This window comes from Sorex araneus, chromosome 4, assembly GCF_027595985.1.
Source record: "Sorex araneus isolate mSorAra2 chromosome 4, mSorAra2.pri, whole genome shotgun sequence".
NCBI classification, from domain to species: Eukaryota; Metazoa; Chordata; class Mammalia; order Eulipotyphla; family Soricidae; genus Sorex; species Sorex araneus.
The window spans coordinates 71363794-71388815 of NC_073305.1; the positions used below are offsets into that span (position 1 = coordinate 71363794).

Sequence of the window (25022 nt, forward strand, 5' to 3'; positions counted from 1 at the left end):
GGGCCGGGGCCAGGGCTGCCCGGACAGCTAACTCCCAGCGCCACGGCCCGGGAGGCCCTGGACATCCTCAGCACCACACTCTGGGGCCCTGATGCGGACCCGATGGCCTGTTCGGCTCAGAACCACCAGTGAGGTCTGGAGCCCCGGCACCTCTCGGAAGCCCCGTGCCCCCAAAAAGAAGGCCAAGGTCTCGGCAGGGCTTCCTAATCCTTCCCACCAACAGAGACAAAGCACAGCGAGTACCACGGGCGCACCTCGGAGTCACAGGGCGTTCAACTCTGACTCGGCGTCTGCCAAAACTGTCTGTGAACCCCCATTCAGTTACCAACCCCAGACGAGCGGTCACCACCCACGGGTCACGGAGCTGGGGTCTGGGGAGCAGGAGGCCTCTGCGTGGGCACTGCTCGGGACACACACCAGCAGGTGACGTCACTTCTGGCCAGCTGAGGCCCCTCGGCCCTGCAGGGAGGCATGGCAGTGCCCGCCCGGGGCATTCACGCAGAGCAGCGGATGAGGGGTGCCAGCCCTACCCGCCCGCCATGATGCAGTGCCCAGGGCGGGGTCCTTGGGGGAGGCTGGGGCAAGAGAGGGAGTCTAGAGTGAAGCGGGGGCCCAGGACGGCTGGTCCCAGACACACAGCAGCCAGGCCCCGGGGCCCCGAAGCCAAGCCCCAACAGTGGGACCCCCAGCGCTGGGACTCAGATCAGGGAAGAAACACGAATTTCTTCCTTTTCTCTCAAGGAACGGGGCGGCGGGCCCACAGCCTGGAGCTCTGAAGTCTGCTGGGCGGAGAGAGCCGGCACCTTCTGAAGGATGCCCCACGCGCCATCCCTGGCTCCTCTGGGGCATCTGCGTCCCCGCAAACAGGACATCAAAGGCGCCACTGCCCGCAGAGCAGTGGGAGAAGCGGCCCTGCCCGCGTCCTGCGCCAGCCCTTCCCTCACTCACTCATTCATCGCACAGACGCATCTGCAAGGAGCCTGCGTCTGTCAGGCCAGAAATATCGACCCGCAGAGCTTTCTGGAACACAGGGACTGCGCAGGGACTGTGGCCCCTCTCGGGGGCACAGAGTGAGGCGGCCTGCGGCGCAGGGTGGCAGCCCTGAGGATGCTCTTCCTCCCCAACCACCCGCAGGCTGTCCCAGGTCCTCAGGACCGCCCCCCAGCTGGGAGGTACCCTGTTCCCACTCGTGCTAGCACTCCCTTTCAGAGCGGCAAGGGAAGAGGCTCTAGGAAGGTGACCATGTGACCGAGACCCAGGACTTCACTCCACAGGTCTGGTCCTCAGGACCGTGGGAGAGTCTCTCAGTCTCTCTGGGTCTGGCTCAGAATCACCTCCTACACGAAGCCTCCCCTGGTTGCCTGGACATCCCAACTTCTCCCTGGTGGCTAACAGTGCTGTGGGGAGATACCGGCTGCAGGGGAGAGTCCAGGAGCTGCTGAGAGTCTGGGGCTGGCAGGGCGGGAGAGAGGCCTGCTGCTGCTGTGTCACCTTGAGACACTCCTCTGAGCCTAGGAAAATGAGGTGTGTTCGGGAGCTTCCTTCCTACAGGAGAGCCGTGTCATATCCAGCGGCAGCACCACCGGCCCCAGAGCTGGTGTGGAAGCCAGCGCGAGCCCCCACCGGAACAGTTCCCTGCCCCCCGCCGCCAGAACCCCTCCAAGGCTCCTCGTGCACGCACCTCTGACCAGCCCCGCAAAACCTTTTCTGGGTCACTGCTGTCTGCCAAGGGGAAAACGGAATAGAAGGAGACCGCAGCACCACAGTGCCACAGACTGGCCGGTGGTGCCAGGGTACTGCACCCCCTCCTTGAGGTACCCCAAAGAGGTCAGGGACACCAAATGTCCAGCTGCGGGGTCAGAGCAAGATGGGAGCAGGAGGTGGGGAAGTTGAGGGCTGCTGCCACATCGACCTGGCAAATAGTCTCTGCCTCTGGATCACGCTCTGTATGCTGAGTCCTTGCCTCAGTGTTTGCATCTGTTAAATGGGCTGAATTTGCTCCATGGGTGAGAGGAGGCTGACGGGGTCACGGTGCTGTCCCCCAACCCTACCCCACACCCCCAGGACAGCTGCTAAGGACTGATGGAGTGGGTCCATGCTAGGTGACCAAGTGCTGCTCCAGCCACAGCGGGTGTGCCACATCCTTTACAAACTCCTGGTCACCCAGGGAAGTGGCCATGTTAGTCTTGGAGGGTCCATCATACAGGACCCATCATACGAGCCAGACTGATTCTCCAGAAACACACCCTGAGTCAAGAACTGTCTGTCTCACTGGGAAGCTGATGGGGAGCAGAAAGTGGGGGGTGACAGTGCCGGGATGGGCAGGTCCCCACCTCTCCTCCCACCCTCACCCTGTCCGTGGCCCAGCCCCCAAGCACCTAGAACACAGTAGACTCAGTTACTCCTCTGAGGGGAAGGAAGTGCCCAGACAGGTGAGAGAGGCCTGCCCAGGCAGTGCCCAGACCTGTCACCCGGTCACCAAGCACTGCAGGCCCGAACACATGTCCATGTCCTCAGGGGCACACGCAGACTCCGCCTCCCACCCAGCTGTGCACATGCTGTGGCGCCACCTGCAGGAAGGGTATGTAACTGCACAGCAGGCACTGAGTGCTGGGAGCAAGCAGCTCTGGGTGCCCACGCCTGTGCCCCCGGGCGCACACAGCACAACTGCTGGCCTACACGTCTGTGCACCCGCCATCCCTCCTGGTCACTCTGGCAACAGGGCAAGAGCAGATGAAACTGGGACAGCCTAGGTTCAAGCAAGAAAAAGAAACCCTAAAAGATAAACACAAGGGCTGGAGAGAGAACCCAGAAGGCACAGGAGGCCGGGTTCAGTGCTCACCACCAAGGCTTCCCTGAGGCCCGCCCGCCGGAGCAGCCCCCGCACCACCACATGAGGTCCCCCAAAACAAAACAGACAGCACTGAAAATGCAAACAAAATAGGCTCAAAGTTCTGGAGCTGGGAGGGCTTAAGTTCACACACTGACACACGCACACACACGCACACACCGTGGCTCTGTTCATAACTCACTCCCCTGCCCCCGGCTGACTGAGAGTCCCAGATCTGGGGCCTCATCTGCGTGGACATGGGGAAAGCCCACTCCCACATTCACCAGCCCCCAACCAGACTCCAGGCACTTCGTGAACCAGAACCCGCCCCCCCAGCCCCCGCTGCTACCCCTGGGCTCACCCAGACAGAGGTCACCCTCTCTGCACAATTAACCCACTAATTGCACACGCTGCCCTATGGCCTGTGCATTAGCCCCATCACATGATGATTTATTCAGGAGCTCCTTTCTCTTCTCTTCCCCACGGCCCGCGCACCAGCACTGCCGTCGCCGGGGCCATGCAGGGCGGGGAGGAGGGGGGAGGAGGCCGGCCCTCGCCACCCCCTCTCCTCGCTGGCAAACACTGCCTGCTATTTATATTCCATCAGACAGAGTGCATGGGCACGGAACCGCGGTGACTCGCTCCCCGCAGGCAGCCGGCAGCTGAAACCCCCACACGGACACGTCTGCAAAGTAGACTCACTCACAGGCGCCGTCTCCTGTGCTCGGCTGGGGTGGCCCTCGGCCGAGAGTCTGGGGCAAGGGTTGCTCACAGGGACAGGGGCTTCACATGGACACCCCCATGTGCAGGGACAACTCTGTGCAGATGGCTGCAGGGACTTGCCACAGCCACCCAGCCTGTAGGACTCAGGGCTGGAGGGGCTGGAGAGACAGGACAGCGGGGAGGGTGCTGGCCTTGCCTGCGGCTGACCCGGCTTCAATCACCAGCATCCCATAGGTCCTCTGAGCCTGCAAGGAGTGATTCCTGAGTGCAGAGCCAGGAGTAAGCCCTGAGTATCGCTGGTTGTGGCCCCCAAACCAAAAATCAGTTTTTAAAGTTTTTTTTTAAGGGAGAAAAGACTCAGAGCTAGAGAATAAACCCTAGCAGGTGGTCCCTGCATCTGTGTCCCTGCTGCCCGGTCCTGTGGGGTGGGCACTATGAGGAAACCAAGACTCAGAAAAGGTCAACTGACACTGCGAGATGTGGAAGCCAGACACATGACCTTGACCCAGCACATGTTCTAGCTGGTGCCCTGGGGGAGCCCCAGGGCTGAGCGCTGGGCCCGAGTCCCCAGCAGTGGCCTGAGTGTTGGGAGCCGCCTGGTGTGGGCGTGGGGAGTGAGAATGGATTCGTGCACCCGCTGTACCCGAAGCCACAGCCCAATGCTGTCCCCTCGCTGCACGTGGTGTCCCTGCCCCAACGTGCAGCCCCACCTCCCAGGCCCTGGGCACCGGCTCTCAGCACAGGAGGGGCAGCCCTGGGCCAGGGCCCCCGGCCCCCAGAGACCCGAGGACTGAGCTGGTTCCTGGGGGCAGGGCTCCCCGAGGTCTCGGTGTCCTCTAGGCGCTGGAGAAGCCTCTGAGGATGGGGTGATGTTGGTGGCACGGGGGTCAGCAGGGGCCGGGGCAGGTAGGGTGAGTCTCCCACGCACGGCAGCCCCCCAGTTTCCTGCTCCGTCAGTCACTCCTTTGGGCAGGGGGACAGTCAGGGGTGAGACCACTGGCCCCTCGGCCTCCTCCTGACACTGAGAGACACCCTACCAGCCAGGGACCCCGCAACAGCAGGGCTGGTTCTTGCCGGGCTCCGAGGCAGCGGGACGGCGGGACAGCGGCTCCTGCGACAGGGCACGCGTGGCTGCTCCAGGCCGGGCACACACCTGCCCGAGCACAACGAGACCTTGGACGGGTCACTGCTCCTGCTGGGTGTCCCCAGCCTCCCTGCTGTGCCAGGGGAGGTGCGTGTCGCTGAGGCTGAAGGCGTGGGCAGGAGCTGTGGAGAGCAGTCCTTGGCCAGCACCAGAACGGGCATCAGAAGCCTCGGGTGGACGTTCCTCTCCCGGCCTGGGCTTGGCAGGAAGCTGTCCGGGTCCCCCTGTTTGTGGGCTGCGCCCAAGCCTGCCGGCACCCCTATTCTGTCGCACCTATAAGAACTGAGAGAAGTTTCTGGAAAGAAGATGAGGTGGCATTTTTCTGACTATTCCCAACTCCAGGCCTCTGCCCAGGCTGACCGCCCCTACTGCTCCAAACGCGCCCAGCTCCTGGCTCATCTCTGGCTTGTCCTCCGGCCCCCACTGACCCTCTGCAGTCCCAGGAGAGCCTTGGTCACAACCCTGACCCCTAAAAAATAAATGAATAGATAACACGCAGTCTCAGGCTGAGTGGCTGCAGCAGCCCCAAGCCACCCGAGGTGAGGCCCAATGACCCCTCTGTCCACGCAAAGACCAGGCAGAGGCCATACGCTGGGCCTGTGCCCACATCCTGACTGGCCTGGCTAACTGGAGCCCATGAGAAGACTGTTGATCGATCTTGATTGACAGACCAAGAAACTGAGGCACTGAGAGGCAGCCTGTGAGCCACAGGAAATCAGAAGCCCCAGGGCAGATGGAGAGGCCAGAGCAAGGCACCAGGGCCCCCAGCCCCTGCTTGAATAAGACCCGTTTGCAGCCCGTCTCAGCCTGTGTGTGCAGTCTGGGGTACAGGGTGGGGGAAGAGTGAGGGGGCTCTCAGACTCCCAGGACAGTGCTCACAGCTCCAGTCTCACAAGGCTCAGGGAGCACACAACACTCTGTGGGAGCAAGAGGAGCATGCATCAAGCCTGCAGCCTCCGTCCTCAGAGGCCGAACCCCTGCAAGGCTGGGGATGGGTAGTGGCCCCTTGCAGTTTCCTGCGTGGTGCCGCACGCAAGACCATGGCGAGCAGAAAGGGCACCTGGGTCCTGCACACAGGTGAGACGCTTTGAGGCTCTGGCTGGAGGAGGAAGAGGTGGGGGCAGCCAGCTAGGCGAGGGGCAGACTCTGGGCGGTCAGCCAGACTGGGCCCACGACAGACTGGAAAAAAGTCTTGGGACCCCAGAAAATTCCCTAAGTCTCCCCAAGTCCCCACCCTCACCAGAAAATGGGATGACAAGAAGGCACAGAACAAGGAGTCGTCAAGAGGAAGCGGCACCCACAGAACTCTGAGGGGCCACACGCACTCGGCTGAGGGCCCGTCTCATCCGCCTGGCCCAAAGGAGCAGCAACACGGCCAGCCCGACGCACTCACACTCTCCGCCCTGCCCCACTTCAAAGGACTGGGCTGCTGCCTACAGCAGAGAGGAGAGGGTGGGAGTCCACAAAGCCCCCTCGCCCAGCCCCGCCAGCACTCCCAGGCCAAGGGAACCAGGTGGCTTGAACTCCCTCCAAATCCGGCCACCAGCACCACTGCTCCTCCATGCTGACAGGCTGATTAGGGGGTGGGGGCTCGCTGGGCCCTTGCCTCCCGCCTTGAGCAGCTGTGCCCAGGGAGGGGGCGGAGGGGGCAGGGGGCTGCCCCTCCCCACTGTGAGCAGGCCAGCTGGGCTGGGCACAGCCTCCACTGGGGCCCCTGAGCGTGCACAGGTGGTGGCTGGACGCGGCCTGCAGGGGGCCTGGCTGCAGGGCTCTGTGCAACTTCTCCAGCAGGCGGCCGAGCGTGCAGCCCTGCAGGGGACGCTGAGGCAGGCCCCGTGTCCTGAGGCGTCTGCAGCAGCATCATTGTAGTTCAGAAAGGGGGTGACCCAGGCCAGCCACTCACCCTGCTTCACTGGAACAGCAGTTTGGAGCTGGAGGCTGGGCTTTCCCGACACATCCAAGGAGCCCAAATCCAGGCATCGGGGTCTCTGACACCCCCCAACCTGTGTGCACGCATGCACACACACACACACACACACACACACACACACACACACACACACGCACAGCCAGGACGTGCCTGCTGGGAGGCGGACCTTAGGCTAGCCCGGCCAAAGGGTTATTCTGAGCGTTTGGTGGGAGATGGTCCTGAGCATGTCCCACCTGGCTCCCCTTGGGAGGGTGTGGGGCAAGGCCTCCACTTGTTGGCTGCCTGGAGGTCAGCTCTTGACCAAGAGTGCATGGGTGAAGGGGAGAGAAGGGTCAGGACTAGAGCAGAGAATGAGAACTGGGGGAGGAGAGGCCGCCCAGCGAGGCAAGCCCTGTAGGCCAGGCACCCCCAGGAGTACCAGGGTTCTGGGCGCACACGGAGCTGGCAGCAAGCGAACCAAGACTCGAGATGACCATGGACCCAACTCCCAACATTGCCATTGGCGTCACAGGCCCAAGTGGGCACACACCAGGAAATGTGGGTTCCTAAGGGCAGGGAAACGAGGCAGGAGCTAAGAGCAAAGTGAGGGTGTGTGAGGGCAATAAACCTTCCACGTGCCACGTGAGCCTGTGTCCGGAAGGCTACAGCACGAGGGGCACACCCAGGACAGCTGCCCCGGGGCCCAAACGCCAGTGTTCTCATCAGTGTCAGGGCCACACAGCCCAGATGCTTGTCAGCTACTGAAGCCCACTGTGGGGTCCCGCCACACAATGGCCCATCACTCGGCTCAAGAGAGGGGGAAAGCGCTGACCCGCTGCCACGCCGCCAAGCGCGGACACATCCTGCTCGGGGAAAGAGGCCAGACACAAAGATCCCATACTGAGTGATTCTATTTATGTGGAATGTGCAGGACTGGTCAGTCCAGGCAGACAGCAAGAGGCGGGGCTGCGGGGGGGCGGGGAGGGGTGCTGGGGGCTGTGGGTTTGCTCCAGGGGTGCTGGAGATGCTGGGGAACGCGCGAGAGAGGTGTCGCTTGCCCTCGTGCGTGCACACACAAATCATGTCTGCACTGAACGCCACCGAGGGGTCACTTTTGAAGGGCTCATTTTATGTTGTGCGAATTTCAGCTCAGAACCAAACTTTTCTTTGAGGAGACACATGAAAGGGATGTGAACCCCACTGCAGCCTGACAGATCCAAACCCAGCTCCTGGCAGCCGCTCAGCAGAGCTCTGGCCACCGACCAGGGAGTGGGAAAGAACCGGCTGTCGTTAGGGAGAAGAAAGGCGCGGACAGGCAGCTGCTCAGGGACGCGGGGCGGCCTGCGGGCCCGGCAGCTTCCAACTCGTGTTCGGCTCTGTCTGCTTTTCTTTCAAATCAGGGGCCACTGTCCCCCCCCCCCCGACCCCCCCCCCCCCCCCGCCTCTCCCTGGGCCCTCCCATCTGGCCCCTCGAGGCTCCCTTGCGACTGCAGGCAAGTCTGCTCACAGGGCTCCTTCCTGCTGCAAGAATTCATGATGGGGCTTTGCTTTTTTCCCCAATAAGACACTACTATGTAGAATATTTGGGTAAGTATAAGTACTCAAAAATATTGAGAAACAATTTCAGCTTCACAGCAAAATTGAAGTTTCCTGGAAGACCCCTGGCTCCCCACTCTGAGCCCCCAGCACAGCCCCCTGGTCTGCAGCTCCACTCCAGTGCGCAGTTGTTACAACGCAGGAAACTCCACATATCATCATGCAGGGTTCAGAGTTCACCTCATGGCTCAGTTTTGCGGCTGCAGATTCTGTGAGTCTGGGTAAATGCATGACAGGGATGCGTCATTACAGCATTATAGTGTATGTGGGCTGGAGAGATAGTGCAGCAGGTAGAGTGCTTGCCTTACATGCAGCTGACCTGGGTTCAATCCCCGGCATCCCATAAGGTCCTCTGAGCACCGCCAAGAGAAACTCCTGAGTGCTGAGCCAGGAGTAACCCCTGAGCACCCCTGGGTGTGACCCCAAAACAAAACAAAACAAAAAGAGTGTACACTATATTTAATGCCTTAACAATCCTCAGGATGGGTTGGAATGTGGGGAGATAGTAGAGAAATGAGGGCCATGATAAGCCTGACCCAGATTCAATCCCTGGCTCCAGATAGGGTCCCCAGCACCACAGGTAAAACCACTGAGGCCTCTGGGCTGTGTCCGTGGGACCCTGGTTCTCCTGGGCAGCACCAATCCTCAGCCCTACCACTAAACTGCTGTCCCTGCTAGCTGAGTGTAACTGGAAGTGGCCCCTGAGTTTTCCAAGTACCACTTACTTGGGAAACCCCTCATTCCCCTCACCAAAGAATCCTCAGTGCTCACTTACTCATTTTCCCCCCACTTAACTGCTGGCAACCACGGTTCTTATCTCTCCAAAACTTTGTGCTTTCCAGTTGCCCTGGAGTCAGAATCGTACAGTCAATAGCCTTTCAGACCAGCTTGCCCCTGAGCCACGTGCCTTTAAGGTTCCTCCAGGCCTTTTCACAGCTAGACGGCTCATTTATTCTGATCAATGAATAATAGTCTATTGTCTGAACGCAACACAGTTTTAACCACTGAACAGCACCCTGGCTTCTTCCAAGTTTTGGTCATTCTAGCAACGTGCTCAAAACGTGTGTAGGATTCGGTAAGGGCTGGACTTATCCACCTCGTTGGGTAGATACTTAGAAGGAGTATTGCTGTATGATATGGCGAGAGCATGTTTAGTTTCTAAGAAATACCTCAACTGTCTCCAAAGGGCTGTCATCACTTCATTCCTACCAGCAGCCCATGAGTTCTGTTGCCCCACCTCTTCCCGGCACATCAGGACTCTGGACACTTTCCTAGGTACACAGTGGCACATGTGTTCATGCACACTTCCTGATGACACAGATTTTTTTTTCTTTTTGGGTCACACCCGGCAATGCAGAAGGGTCACTCCTGGCTCTACAGTCAGGAATTACCCCTGGCAGTACTTAGGGGACCATATGGGATGCTGGGAATCGAACCCGGGTTGATCGCATGCAAGGAAAACACCCTACCCACTGTGCTATCGCTCCAGCCCCAACACAGATGGGGCAGCTTTTCAAGTATCTGTTTTCCTAATGTACACCTTCATCGATGTGTCTTTTTGGGGAGGGGGCGTTATTTGTTTTGAGGGCCACACCGGATATGTTTAGGAATAACTCCTGGTGGGCTCAGGGGACCATATGGGAAGCCAGGGATCAAAACCAGGTTGGCTACATACAAGACCAGTGCCTTAACCCATATGCTGTTGCTCTAGCCCCGGTGAATGTGCCTGTTAAGGCCTTTGGCCCAGTTTTTAAAAACAGGCTGTTCTCTTCTTGTTGAGATTTAAGAGCCTTTGTATAAATTGGGTAATGGTCCTCTATTGGGTGCATTTTTCACAAATCTTGTCCCCTCAGGCTCTGGCTGGCCTTCCTGATTTTTACTTCACACAACAGAAATTTGGATGTTGTATCTAAAAAGGCTGAACTGTCCCCCTCAAGTCATCTAGGTTTCCCTACATTAACTTCTAGTAATGTGACTATTTCATGCTTTACACAAAAGTCTATGATTTATTGTGAATTTTTTTATAAACAGTGTGAAGGCCTGTATCTAGAACTTGTTTTTATTTATTTATTTTTGCGTGTGGATATCCAGGCCTTTAGCGCCCTTCGCAGGATGGTCCTTGCTCCCATGTATTTATTGCCTCTGCTCCTTTGTCAAAGATTGATTGACTATACTTAAAGGACTCTATTTCTGGGCTCTGTCTGTTCTGATTTGATCTATTTGTCTATCCTTTTGCCAATACCGTAATGTCCTCACTACCAGAGCTTTATTGTAAGTGTTGAAGGCAAGTGGTATGAACCGCCCCAGCTCTCTCTGCTTCCACCTTTAGTTAACCATTGAATCATCTGCCTCTCTGTAAACTTTAGAATCAGTCTATTGATTTCCATAAAACAACTTGTTGGCATTTTGATGGGGATTTCATTTTAAATCTATAGAAAAGAGTTCAGAAGGTCCTCATAATAATCTCATCCATAGATATTGAATAACAATCCATTTACTTAATTTTTCTATGATATCCTTCATCAGAGTTTCGTAGCTTTTCCCTTATAGATCTTGTGCTGTATCACTGTATCACTGTCATTCCATTGCTCATCGATTTGCTCAAGCAGGCACCAGTAATATCTCTATTGTGAGACATGCTGTTACTGTTTTTGGCATATTGAATATGCCATGGTAGCTTGCCAGGCTCTGCCGTGCGGGCGAGATACTCTCGGTAGCTTGCCGGGCTCTCCGAGAGGGACGGGTGAATCGAACCTGGGTTGGCAGCATGCAAGGCAAATGCCCTACCCGCTGTGCTATAGCTCCAGCCCAGAACTTATACAAATGTAGACATATACTAAGCAATTTACATTTGCCACATTCATGTTTTTTGTTTGTTTCTTTCCCGATTTTAAATGTATGTGGGTTCTGGAGAGAGCTCCAGGGCTGGGTGCACACTTCGCATGCGGAAGGCCTGCAACAGTCCCCACATCCCTACGGTGCCCTGAGAACCAAGCCAGGAGTAGCCCCTGAACACCACCACGTGTGGCCTCAACAAAACAAAAACAAAGATATAGATATATATATATATATATATATATAAAGTATATACTAGTGTAACTATGTGATATTTTAAGTTCCCTTAAAACGGTCCTGCTATCATGAGTGATAGCAACTAGAAAAAAACAGCAAGGGAAATTAATTCCCATGGTGAGGGTCGTCTATCTTGTAACATACCATTTCACACCAAACTAAATCAAAAAGCAGAGAGTTTACTGTGGTTAGAAGTTGGCAGCACAGAAAGCCAGAGGGAAAATGGGTAATAGAGTTGTCACTGAAAATTTTTTAAAAAGAAAGCCCTTCTGAAAATATCTATTTCAACCAAAGGAATCAGAATAATGAGATCTGATTAGAATCAGTGATTTAGGGGGTCCAAAGCAATAGCACAGAGGGTAGGACACTTGCTTTGCATATGGCTGACCCAGGTTTGATCCCTGGCATCCCATATGGTCCCCAAGTGCTTCAAGGAGTGATTCCTCAGTGCAGAGCCAGGCATAACCCCTCAGCATCACTGGGTGTGGCCACCCTCAAAAAATTTCAATAAACAGTGATTTAGAAATTCAAAACAATCAGAAATCCATTATACAACTGAAACCCAATCATGACCAACTTTATAACTGTGTATCTTATGGTGAGTCAATAAAAAATAAAAATGAAAAAAAAATTTTTAATCAGAAGAGGGAAATGGACAGTGTGTGGTTCTGGTGGCTGTTGGATAACTGAGGGCAGCAGTTTTCAGCCTCAACTTCCACTTGTTCATTGATGGTATATAGGAAAGTAAATGAATTTTATATATTAACCTTGTATCCTGCAGCCTTGATGTAATAATTTCCAGGTTTTTTGTTGTTATCTAATCCTCTAAATTTTCTGCATATAAGACAATGCCATTTTCAAAGACAATTGTGTCTTCTTAATCTTTCATTTCCTTTTCTTATCTTACTGCATTAGTGAGATCCTCTAGAGCAATGTTAAAAAGTATTGGTGAGAGAGGCATCCTTGCTTTGTATCTGGTCTCAGTGGGAAATCTGAGTTCTTCACCACTAAGAATAATGTCAGCTGAAGACTTTGAGATACTTTTTATCAAGTTGAGAAAATGGCTCTCTATTCCTAGTATTTGAGAGGTTTTTGTGATTGTTGTTCTTTGGTTTTGTTTTTTGGGGATCACACCCAGCTCTGCTCGGGGCTTACTTCTGGCTCTGTACTCAGCAGTTACTCCTGGCCAGGCCTGGCAGACCATATGGGGTTCTGAGGATCAAACCTGGGTCAGCCACCTGCTATACTATCTCTCTGGCCCCAAGAGTTGATTTTTTGTTGTTATTATCTGTGGTGTGGGCAAAATTTTGTCTGTTACCTGAAGTCTCCTGGTGCTTGAGAGAAAATATCTGGCTACAGTGAGTCCTCAGTGATGACCTTTGGAAGGTAAGGGCCAGGTCACAGGAAAGTATTTAGCAGAAAGTAGAGTAACAGCTGTGGGTAGGCAACTGGGGACAGAGCCACTGTATGAAGGGAAAACAATCCCCCAGAGGAAAGGACTCGAACACTGTGAGGACCACAGGCTCTGAGTGGCGGGGGGGGGGGGGGGGGCGGGGAATCAGGCGGAGTTCTAAGGGAAAGAGGAGCTTCACCAACAGCTGAGAGTTTGGATTTGCGGTGGAAAGAAGGGACCAAGGGGCTGGAGAGATAGCATAACAGGTAGGGCGTTTGCCTTGCACGCGGCCGACCCGGGTTCGTATCCCAGCATTCCATATGGTCCCCCGAGCACCGCCAGGAGTAATTTCTGAGTGCATGAGCCAGGAGTGACCCCTGTGCATTGCCGGGTGTGACCCAAAAAGCAAAAAAAAAAAAAGAGAGAAAGAAAGAAAGAAAGAAAGAAAGAAAGAAAGAAAGAAAGAAAGAAAGAAAGAAAGAAAGAGAGAGAGAGAGAGAGAGAGAGAAGAAAGAAAGAAAGAAAGAAAGAAAGAAAGAAAGAAAGAAAGAAAGAAAGAAAGAAAGAAAGAAAGAAAGAAAGAAAGAAAGAAAGAAAGAAAGAAAGAAAGAAAGGGAGGGAGGGAGGGAGGGAGGGAGGGAGGGAGGGAGGGAGGGAGGGAAGAAGAAAGAAAGAAAGAAGGGACCAAGGGGACAGTTTCTGAAATGGGGAGGGAAGAGATGGGTCTTCAACGAGCAGGCCTGGCTCAAAACAAGAATCATAGGAGAAGGGAGTCGTAAGGTCAGTTGGCCACCTTAGAGCAAGGTATCCACATGGACTTGGTGTTTGTGTCGTGAATGTCTGGGGTGGGGGAGGGGAGAGGAGGAGATGGCAGCAAAGATGTCTCTACCCTGGCCCTGCCAGGGCCCCGGCAATGCTCTGATACTCTAAGGTCTCCAGCAGCAGGACTTCATCCAGGGAGCACTGGTGTCAGAGCATCATGGGCCCAGGGGCCGAAGTCCGCTTCCCTGCAGGGCCGCCTCTGCTTTGCCACCCCCTGCACCACCCGCAGACTTCTTGCCAGGCTCACAGAGCCCTTCTGTTTGGGACCCGAAGTCAAATGGCAGAGCTAACGGTGACCAACAGCTCTGCCACTGCTCCCAGTCACCATGCTGCCACCAGAACCCAGGGACCCTCCACATACACAGTCTGCACTTAGCTGGGCGAGGCACCTGGGAATTGGTGCAGATGCTAAGCCCGTTGCTAAAGAAGTTGATCAAAGAGACCGCCACTCCGAGAGCCTTGGCAAGACATGCAGCCCCACGTTCTGTGACTGAGGTCCTGGCCACTTAATGTGGGCCTGTGGGCACCCCCTCTGGCAACCCCACATCTCCCCACCTGTAAAAAGGCTGGGATTGTGCATGCCCCCCACCATCTTGAATGCAAAAGTCATTCTAATGACATTCTAATGACTCCCTAGCCCAATCATAGCTTAAACAGGTGTAAACTTCGCCTCATTGGTCAAAGTAAGCAACTCAGACTCAGAGTGGTGGTGCTGCTGCCCGGAGGTCACACAGCAGGTGGGGGAGGAGAGCCAGCTTTCCCCAGCCAGCTCCACACGCGTCTCCAAGCATGAGACATTTCATGGAGACAGTCCCCATCCCTCCACCCAGGCCACTTCTGTCTCCCTTCTGGGGACAAAAACAGACTCCCGTTCCCCAGCCTTCTAGACCTATGCCGAAATGTGGGCTGCCCCCTCCCTGTCCCCCTCCGTGCCCACATCCCTCAAGCCCTGCTGCCCCCAAGACCCAGCCAGGACATTCTAAGAATGAAATTCAATAAGGTTCCAGAAAATTCTGAGCAGAGGACCTGGGAAAAGTCATTTTCATTATTATTTGGAGGTGTCGAATCTCAGTGAAATGCCACACCACTTTCTGGGAAAAAGGCACCCTGTGACAACTGGGCTGCTGAATTCCCCATCGGGGTGCCTTTGTGGTCATCCCCAAAATATACTGCTGGGAACCGAGGGTGGAGCTGAGGACACCCAGGCCTGGAGTCAGGGCAATGCCGAAGTTTCTTGTGCCTCGTGACTCCAGTCCCTTCCCGCAGTTCCAGGGCGCTTGCGGGGAAACCCAGAACTCAGGCAAGATCCCAAGGGCCCAGGCCCATCTGGGGTTTTGTGCTGTCTCTGGGCTTCTATTTTGTAAAATGGGGCAACTGCTCCTTTTCCCTAGGGTCAGCCAACAGGATTAGCAAGGGGCTCCTGATACGTGATAGGAGGGTCCCACTAACTCCTAGGGACCCCCAATCTGGTGGAGAGAAGAAAGAGAAACCACCTCCCAGTAGCCTGCAGCTGACAGAAGAAGAAGGGGTAGGTCCAGAGAAATAGTACAGTGCGTAGGATGCTCGCCTTCCACTTGGCCAACCCGGGTTGGATCCCGGCACCACGTACAGTCTACCAAGCCCAACAGGAGTGGTCCCTAAGAACAGAGGCAGAAGTAAGCCCTGAAAACAAAGTAGGAAAAAGGAAGGAAGGAAGGAAGGAAGGAAGGAAGGAAGGAAGGAAGGAAGGAAGGAAGGAAGGAAGGAAGGAAGGAAGGAAGGAAGGAAGGAAAAGAAAAGGAGGAAGAAAGGAAGGAAGGGAAAGAAAGGGAGGAAGGAAGGAAGGAAGGGAGGAAGGAAGGAAGGAAGGAAGGAAGGAAGGAAGGAAGGAAGGAAGGAAGGAAGGAAGGAAGGAAGGAAGGAAGGAAGGAAGGAAGGAAGGAAATGGGGTGGAGGTGGTCACATGCATTGTTCCTTGAATGAGGCGTGCAGTGACAGAAGCAGCAGTGCCACTGCTCGAGGCAGGACAGGGTAACAGCCTCAGTGGAAGCCCCTCACCTCTACTGAGTTAAGGGCAGGGGAGCTGGCACCACCTCCTGGGAGGCACTGCAGTGACCAGTACCCAGGACACAAAGGCACAGACCCCCAAGACCCAGCAAGGTCACTTCCAGAACCTGCTGCAGGGAGAGCCGAGGCCTGAGGACCCAAGTTTCCGCCATGTTCCACACAACAGCAGCCAAGGTCAGGCCCGTGCCCAGAACCAGCCGACAAGGCATGGGGCTGCAGCGCAGGCGGGAAACACCATGCAGCAGAGGAACCGCCCGCTGACAGCCGCACCCGCACCCCCGCAACGACCTCGGCTCCCTGCCCAGGCGCTTGCCTCGCCACCTGGCTGCACCAAGAGCCCCATGTGGGACAGACTGCCAAGGCATCCATTTCACAGATGAGCAGAGGGAGTCACCGGGAAGATGACTGGGCTGAGGACACGGGGATGGGCCCAGACCTAAGTACCTCCGAGACATGCTGCTAAAACAGAATCTTCTTCTCAGAAGAGAGACAGGGAGTTCACTCCCAGGTAACCATGCTAGCGGGTTCACTGATGATGTCCTTCAATAAAGACACTCCAGGGGCTGGAGCGAGAGTACAGCATGGAGGAGCCTCCCACGCTTCAGAGCCGTAGGCTCGACCCTTAGCAGCCTCTGGTCCTCAGACTTCCAGCTCCCGGCACCCAGAGTTGCATACAGTACCCGGAGAGGACCATGTGGGGCCGTCCTTTCTTTCCCGTGCAGAGCGAAGGCAGCCCCTGACTCCCATCCCCAGGGCCTCAGTGTCAGGAGCAGAGACTCATTCCAGCCGTGTTCCCGCCCCACAGATGCCACAGACAAGGAAGCCGGAGTACGACCAGCTCACGCCCTGCAGTGCACACTGGCGCTGCACAGAGTTGGGGGACCCCTGGTGCTGAAGCCCCTAGGACGGGGAGCCACTGCCTCGCGGAAGGACAGGGTCACTGGCCCTGAGGCTTCTGGGCCAGAGCATCTGCTGTGGGAACAGGGCCAGGGCCTTGTGGCCTGTGAGGTGGGGCCAGCAGAACCCCTGGAAAAGGGCCAAGGGTCTCCTCTGCTCCCCAGTCCCCAGGGAGGGGCTGGGCCATGCCGGGGACAGGGGTGGGGGGCATTGCCGAGTTCCCCCCCTCTGAGATGCTGGCGCCTTCGGAGGCTCCAGGGGACCTGGCCGTTCCAGGCTGGCAGGTGCGACCAACAGCTTGAGGCTCAGCAGGCCCAAGGAAGAGGCGGCAAAGACGGGGCGGGGGCGGAGCAGGCAGGAGGAGGATGCTGCAGGGTGGGGGCTGAGAGAGGTGATGTCCAAGTGTGGACACGATGCCCACACCCATTTCCAAAGCAGGGAAACTGAGACTTCACTTTAGGGATGCATGCACATCTCTAGGCCACAGTCTCACGGGGGGCATATCTAACAGTCCCCAGCGGGGAGCGGATCCAGCTCAAACCAGGCTAGAGACATAGCATGGCCACCCAAGCTGGGGGGGCGGTGAAAGCTGCCAGGGGAACCCATTCCCCCAACAGAGAGCTTGCCACCCACCACCTGAGTACGAGGGGAAGGCGAGGCGCAGAGGTAGAGCCACGCATTTCCGAGCCCGGCCTCTCGCCTGCCACACTGCCTCAGTGCAGCGGGTCCAGAGCCCCAAGGATGGGACTCTTGGCTGCAGTGGGGCGACCCCCATGGGGCTGTGGGCTGCAGGTCCCCAGGCAGGAGAGTTGAGAGCTCAAACCGGGGCTGTACCTCCAAGCCCCAGAGCCAAAGTGCCTGGGGAGGAAACCAGGAGACTCCACGTCCCCCCTCGATGGAACGGGCGGGGGCTGAAGGGGGTGGGGCAGCCCACGAAGACTCGGGCCCTGGGTCCTGGTGCCGAGAAGCACCGACTCCATGGTGCCAGGGCCCATCTCAGAGGCTGGGTAGGAGCAATAGTCCAGTGGGCAGGGCGCTAGCCTTGCATGCTGCCGACCACGGTTCGATCTCCTGAATCACACATGGGACCCCTGAGCCCCACCAGGAGCCCCAGAATAAAAAGTCAAACTGAGAGTATAGCCTCCCCAACTGCATGTTCAAGACCTCACAGTCAGTCTCCAGGAGCGGGAGGCAGGTCCACCCTGCAGGAAAGCGTGCAGCTGCAGGCTGGCTGGCGGTGTGAGCACGGGGCCACACTTGCTACCTGTGGTGCCCCACAGCTGCACTGCGGGATCCTGCACGCTTGCCAGCTGCTGTCTCAGAGAGGAAAGCGATGGGGGCCGGGGGCATGGCTCAGTGGTGAGTGCCGAGTTTGCATGTGGGAAGCCCTGGGCTCCCACCAGAAAAGAACAAAGAATGAGGGGCCCGGGGGACGGCACAGCAGGGAAAGCACTGGCCTTGCGCGCAGCCAACCCAGGTTCCATCCCTGGCATTCCATCTGATCCCCCGAGCACCACCAGAAGTGATTCCTGAGTGCAGAGTCAGGAGTGACCGCTGAGCATCGCCAGCTGTGGCCCCAAAACAACGACAAAAAGAACACAGAGCTAGGAGTGCTAGCACAGGAAGCAGGGGTGCTGGGCAGACAGGTTTGCGAAGGGAAAAATTCACATACTCTCCTTAGGCTTTTTTGATGCTTTGCCACAAATACTTGACACTCTTGCTAAATACTTGTAACAATAATCAACCTAAGGGAGCCGTGAGCACTTAGCTTCTGTCACTGATTTCATTCATCCCTCTACACCACCCCGACCATCCCCCACACAGGACACCTGAGAGCATGGTGCTGAAAGCTTGACGGAGCGAGATCCTGACGTCCCTCATACCTGTGGAGACCCCCAGGATCCTGAGAAAGGGGGGTAGGGCCAGCAAGAAAAGGTGCCTGGGATGGCTCCAGTGGTGGAAAATAAGGGGGTTCCCAGGGCCGAGGCCGGTACATGTCTGGCCCTGTCCTTGCCCTGCTTCCAAAGACCAAGGCTCAGGGGCCAGAGAGATGACACCATGGACAACCTAGATCAGATCTCCAGGACCCGATCTGGTCCCCCAGTCCTGTGCGCAGGAGCGATCCCTAAGAGCAGAGTCATGAGTAAGTCCCGAGCACGGATAAGTGTGCCCCCCCAACTCAAAAGCTCCCAAAAACCAAGTCCAGGCTTCAGGGATTCCTCTTCCTTCATGAGACTGAGCCAGATCCCCCAATTTCCCTCCCCAGCCCCTCTGCTCCCCACTTATACTCAGAGCCTCTCTAATTCCAGTCCCCTGGAGGGGAGAGACGGGGTCTACTAGACGGGGTCAACTTCCCTCACTCTCCCAAGGCCTCTTTGGGTCCTATAGGAAGCCTGGTCTGGTCTTGGCTCAGGTTCAAGAGCCCAAGGCCTAGGGTCGGGGCGGTGGGGAGCGGGGGAGGGCGCGGCGACTGCCACCCAGAATGCCAGCTGCTGGCAGCGATTTATTTTTGCTTTAAGTGCTTGAGAATTGCAGGGCTGGAGCCTCCCGCTCAGGGGGCTTGGGCTGCAGCTGGGAAGCGAGTGAGGCAGGCAAAGACAGGCACCCATGGCCCCTCCCTGACCTCCCTGCCCTGCCACACACAGCCTGGCCTCTCTGGACCTCCCAGAACTAGTTCTCTCAAGTCTCCAAACAGCCCATGGGAGCTGGGGTGGGGAGGGGGCTCGGCCCCTGGGCTCCTAAGAGACTGCATCTCTGGCATCTCTGGGCCTTGATTACCCCTGTTTGTGGGACAGTGTATAGCACCCTCCCCTCAGCACACCCCCTACAGGCGCGGCAGGCCAGAGACCCCAGGAGAAGGCTGGGGAAGTGAGCAGAGAGCTGGATGTCATGTACAAACAGACACCCATGGGACTCTGCTTCTTTGCAGGAACTGGTCCCTTTTCTGGGCCAGAGGGAGCATGGCCAGGGGCCTCAGCCCAGTGACCAGCAGGCAGGGAGCAGAGTTCCTGGGAAGCTGTCCACTCCCCACAGAAGAGCCCTGCGCCCCGATTTATCAAAGGCAACAGATGGGAACAGAAAGGCCGGACTGGGCTCTGCCCACGGCCAACAGGGTGGATCTTCACAACGGGGCAGCTGCTGGAGTTGATGACGGTCAATTTTCAAACATGAAAACGAAAGCCTGGAAGTCATGTGCAGAGCACTGGTGGGGGAGTCCGGCGGTCAGCCTTGGGCAAGAGAGGGAAACCCCGTGCCTCACGCCCAGGCCGCCCAGGCCACCGCAGGGAGTCGCAGGGAAAGACGGGCTGTGGGGGAGACAGCAGCCCAGGGCGGTGGGCCCTGCGTCTCCGCGCGCTTGAGTCTGGGTCAGCTCTGACCTCACAGGGTCAGGGAGACAGCTGGGAGCAGGTCCAGGACACAGCCAGGCCTGGAGCAGGAAGCAGGTGGGGTCACAGCTCAGAGGGTGCAAGGCAGAGGGGAGGGGGGACAGAAATACAGGCAGGCTCCTCCCCGCAGACAGATGGCAGGCCACGGCTCCAGGGAAGGGCTGCTGCTGCCAGTGCCCCTGCACACGCCAGCGCGGGCCGGTCAGCTCCTCTCCGAGGCTCCCTTCTCACCTGCCGCCCGGCAGGCAGCCCTGGCCACCAACAGGCCCTGTACTGGCCTGCAGGCAGAGGGACTGAGCCACTCACCCCAAACACGTCCTGCAGGAAGGGGCTGCCAAGCACCCCGAGACTCCGAGAGCAAGCCAGAAACAGAGAGCAAAAAAGACATCACGTGTGGGGTGACGTAGAACCACACCCCAGAAGAAAGCAGGAGAGGAGCTGGGCGGAGGGCAGGGGAGGCTGCGGACAAGGCTCACAGACGTGGCCTCTAGGCAAGAGCTGAGGAGATAAGGGAGAGGAAATCAGGGAGAGGGAAGAGTGGGAAAGTGTCCTCCAGGCAGGGAGAAAGCAAGTGCAGAGGTCCTGAGGCACAGGCAGGATGCGGGTGGGGGAACACAGAGAAGGGAGCAAGGATCATGATGGGGACCAGGCCTGGGGGCGTGGTGAGGAGTGAGGGGGCATGAGGTCATGAGGGCTGTGCTGGGACTACAGTCCCCAGAGGGAGTCCAGGGCATGGGCAGTCTGAGGGGACTCTGGGGGTAAGCCGCTTGATCCCCTTTCTTTTCCCTCCCTGTGGGCGGCCCAAGCCCCAGTGTGGATGAAGGGCTTTCATGGGTGGTAGGAGGGGGCGGCTGCCCCGGGTTGTGCAGGGTACAAGGCCTGCCTAAAGTCTAGTGACAGAGCCACAGTATCCACACAGGGCCCCTGAGGGCAGGCCCCTGCGCTGGGCCTTCAGGTAGAGGGTGAGAGGAGGCGTGTAGGGGTCACAGGGGTTAGTCCCTCCTGCTGCAGCAGTTCACTCGGCTCTCTGAGCCTCAGTTTACCCACATGTACAAGGGCAGACTGGACAAGAATAACCAATTCCTAAGGCTTGAAAGTCTTAAATGCCCTCACCCCTCCCCCCCGCCAAGTCTGACTTCCACAACCGCATTTCTGCTGAGGCTCCCTCAGAGATTTGGGCTTCCATTCTCCAGCCTCAGAGCCCCCCGCCATGAGCCTCCAACCCCACATCACAGATGAGACCCCTCCCCCTTCCCCAAAGGTGGGGCTGGGTCCCCACTTGCTCTGTGCCCAGGGAGTAGGCCCCTCTGTGCCTACACGGGGGCTACAGCTGAGCAGCTGGCACCATTGTGCCCAGCCTAGAGCCCAGAAACAGCTCCGGGTCCCAGAGAGGAGACCCCAAACATTCGCTGAGCACCCACCAAGATCCAAGCCCGCACCAGGGCCAGAAACAGCTGCACGGGAGCAGGGAGACACCAGGCTCCGGGGCCCTGATGGGGACCCGCTGAGATAGAGGCACCTGGGGAACAGCAGAAGCCTCTCCAGGGGCCCCTCCATGCAGGACACGTGGACTGGCTGGAGTGTCTGTACCATAACGAGAGAGTGCCAGGGCTCTGGGTGCGAGTCCCCTGCCCCCACCTCCGCCCTGCACCACCCAGGCCTTGAGCCTGCCGTGTCCAGGGGAGCGGATGCCACCCTCAGCTCTGAGAGCCCATTAGGAAATTAAATCAGCCGGCAGAGCTCCGGGCCCTCCGCCAGTGCCCGAGAGGGCTCCCATCCTGCCCTCGGCCCCGGCACCTCTGGACAGCCCCCACGTAGGCCCACATCCCCGCCCCCTGCTCCCCCAGGCCTCCTGCCTTCCTGCCTCCCGCCCTGCCTGCGGCCCAGTTTCAGGCCCGTTTCAGGCAGGCTCGCTTTCATCTTCGCCTCTCCCTGCTGCCGGCTCCTGAGCGTGCTGCCAAGTCCCCGACGCAGCCATCCTGTGGGACAGAGCCCACGCCCACCACAGCGCCCAGCGGCCGACGCTGCCCACGAGCCACCTCCCTCCCAGCCTTGCCTCCATGCCAGCCCGTGGCTGGGCTCCAGTGCAGGCCCCACGGGAGGGCAGGTGTGCCCATGTGTCACTCACGGGAAGGCCCTGGCAGGGGCCCAGCAGCAGCCACTGGCTGCACCTGTCGGAGGGCTGGGCTGGCCATGGCGAGGCCCCAGAGCGGCGAAGCAAGGGTGAGCATCGGCGGGCGCAGAGGGTGCACCGGCGGCCTGGGGCAGGCAGAGCCACAGAAGGAACCGGGAATGATGACACAGTTGCTTCCACCCCATGCATGTGCCAAGGCCTCCAGGTGCCATGCTTGATGCTGTCTACCATGGTCCAGAGGCTTGGCCGGGCCAGAGGAAGCTGTCCACAGACAGAGCTGCCTAACGGAGCAGCTGTTACTGATGTCCTGGCCACTGGTATTATCTCCCCACCGCAGTCCCCAGACCCGGTCACTGCTCCGGGCTATCCTGCTGGGAGAGGGACCGGCCCTGGGCAGAAAGCCGGGAAGACGTAGCCTGCTGGCCTGGCAGAGCATGTGGAGGCTTCTGCTCAAGTCTGGGCCCGCTGTGTGACTGGGTAGGAGCCGATGCCTCTGGGCAGCTCTGCCTTCTGGCAGCCAGTCCGCTGACCTTTCCCAAGGCATGTGTCCAGGGGACCCTGAGCACAGCCTCTGGGGTCTGTGGTGGCAATTGGAATAGAAGACCCCCAGGATGGATCCCAGGATCCCAGGAGAAGCAGCATGGCCTTCAGGAAGGGGGGGGCAAGGCTGTGCCCTCACCCAGAGTGGGGTCCGGGAGCTGGGTGGCGCTGCCAGGCCTGATCAAACCCCAAGCCACCAAACTGTCTATGCACCAGAATACCTGAACCCTCTCCTCACCCCAGAACTGCCGAGCAAGCCCCAGACCCTGCCTGCTGAGCTCACGGGGTCCTCCAAAGGTCCGTTCTTAGAGGTGCTGATTTCCGATCTAATTGGAAGAGACCCCAGAAAGCTGAAAGACGGGCCTTATTCTGGAGTCTCTTGGGGTGGGGGGAACCCCAGGAGGGTGCTTTCAGAACAGAAGTGAGCTCTCCACAGGAAGCCCACAAGCCTCTCTGGCCCCACCCGGGATCTTCCCCCAGGCGCTCTGGCCACATGGCCATGGCCCAGGGCCGCCCTGGAAGGAGCCAGCTCGACACACAGGGGGGACACGCAGAGGGAGCACCCAGGCCGGAGGTGGGAGCTGGGCTTGGAGGGGCAGCAGGCAGCCGGCTGGCCTCAGGGCTCCTCAAGAAAGGGTGAGGGGCAGGCCGGAGGCTAACGCCTTCGGGTTTGCACCTTCGAGGAGGCGGCTGCTGCTTTCAGCGGTGTGTGGGCGCCTTAGCGCTCAGGGAGGCAGAGCCCCCGACAACCAGGGTTCGGAAGGTGGCTGGGGGGTGGGGATGGCAGGATGTCCCAGCCCTGGACTCCAGGCCTCCGGCACAGCCAGATGAGGCGATGGGGAGCAGGACGGCCTGGCTGTGAGGAGGCAGGGATCTTGGGCACCCAAGCCCCCCTCCCCAACACCACTCTCCCCTGACTCCCCTACCAAACCTGCTCCCCAGCCTCACATGACATGTGTAAGCTCTAACAGACCAGGCACCACAGACGCGGCTGCAGGGGCCTCAGGCCAGGAAGCTCCCCCATCACATCCCACCCCACTTATCACTGAGAAGGAGCCCCAAACCGCCTGGCCCCCAGGACAGCCCTGAGCACATGAGTCTGTGTGGGTACTCGGGCCCTGAAACCCCTGGAGGCTTCCGAACAGAGGGGGGCTCCTAGGTTCTGCGCCCAAGGCCGGCTTCTAAATGCAGAAAGGTGCGGCTGGAGTTGTGTACTGCCGCTGGCCAGCAGAACCATTTCCAGAAAATTTCTACTCCGAGAGCACTGGAGATGGGCAAGAGAAGCGCGTCCAAGCGCTGCAAAACCCGGGCCAGGGGGTCTCCCAGGGTGGGTGGTTCTCGGTCCCCCCAGCCCCTGGGCATCCCCCCACCCCACCCCACATCCCGGGTGTGAGAAGGTCACGCGGAGGACTGATGCCAAGCGGGAAAGTGCCTCCCACGCTCCCTCCCGAGCCCCCTCCCGCAAGTCGGGCCGAGGGGGCACGGGGGCGCCTCAAAGTTTCCCAGAGAGGTCCCCAGGGCCAACGTTGGCCGGGAGCAAAGTTCCCGGTGGCGGTGGCCGGAGACATGGCAGGGGAAGCAAAGCTCGCAGTCAGCATTTCCTCCGATGGCTCACCCAGGGAGGAAAAACACCGAGCGCGAGGGGAAGAGCGCTCCCGCCCGCCCCACCTTCGCGGCTGCAGCAGCTCCGCGTGGCGCTCGGGGCGGCCGAGGGGGCCTGCGGGGCGCCCCCGCCCAGCCCCGGGGGCCGCGCACTCACCTCGGTCGGCGGCACCCGCGCCGGCTGCGCGTCCTCCGAGCCCGGGGCGGCCGCTCCTGGCCCCGGCTGCCGCCGTCCCGGCCGCATCGCCGCCGCGCCTAGGGCGGCCCCGGGGGGCGCTCCATGCTCCCGGGCGCGATCCCCGGGGACCCGCCTGGACGGCGCCCGGCAGCCTAGCGCGCTCCTGGCTCGCGCCGCGGGCGTATGTCCTGGACCCCGCGCAGCGCCGCCGGCCCACCCCCTCCCCCGCCCGCGGCGCCCCGGCCGGGGCCCGGCGCGCCCCCGCGCCCGCCTGCGCCCGCCGCGCAGCCCCTGGCCCCCGGCGACCGCTCCCGGGCGGTGGCGGCGGCGGCGAGGCCGGGGAAGGCGCGGAGAGAGGAATGGAGGGCGAGGAGGCGGCGGGGATGAGCTCGCGCGCGCCCCGCTCCGCGCCCCGCGGCCGCCGGAGCCCGGCTCGGCAACTCCTCTAACTCTCGGGCGAGAGCACGCCCGCCCGCCCCGCGCCGAGCCGCTGCCCCCGCCCACCTGGCCCCGGCCCTCCCGAGCCCCCCCAGCCCGGGCCACCACCCCCTACACACACGCACCACCAGCCACTTGAGCTCTGGGGCGCGCGCGCAGGCGCGCGCACACACACAGAGTGGCATGTCCTCCCAGGGACACGCGCACACACAGGTGCATGGCGAGTGCACACACACAGCGACTCTTGCACACACGCGTAGCACACGGCCCCAGCGCGCCCGCCCAGGCGTCCACGGGCACACAGGGAAAACG

General features: G+C 58.9%; 1 protein-coding gene across 2 annotated transcripts in view; it reads right to left on the bottom strand.

Annotated features, from left to right (window-relative positions):
• LOC101555655 (potassium inwardly rectifying channel subfamily J member 12) overlaps positions 1-24707 on the bottom strand; it is a 44637-nt gene extending 19930 nt beyond the window's left edge. The window contains exon 1 of one of the 2 annotated variants that reach the window (XM_055134982.1): positions 24252-24707. The gene's annotated coding sequence lies outside the window, so the exon portion shown is untranslated. The remainder of the gene's footprint in view (positions 1-24251) is intronic. The other variant, XM_055134981.1, reaches the window with a different exon arrangement.
• Between the last annotated feature and the right edge of the window lie 315 nt (positions 24708-25022).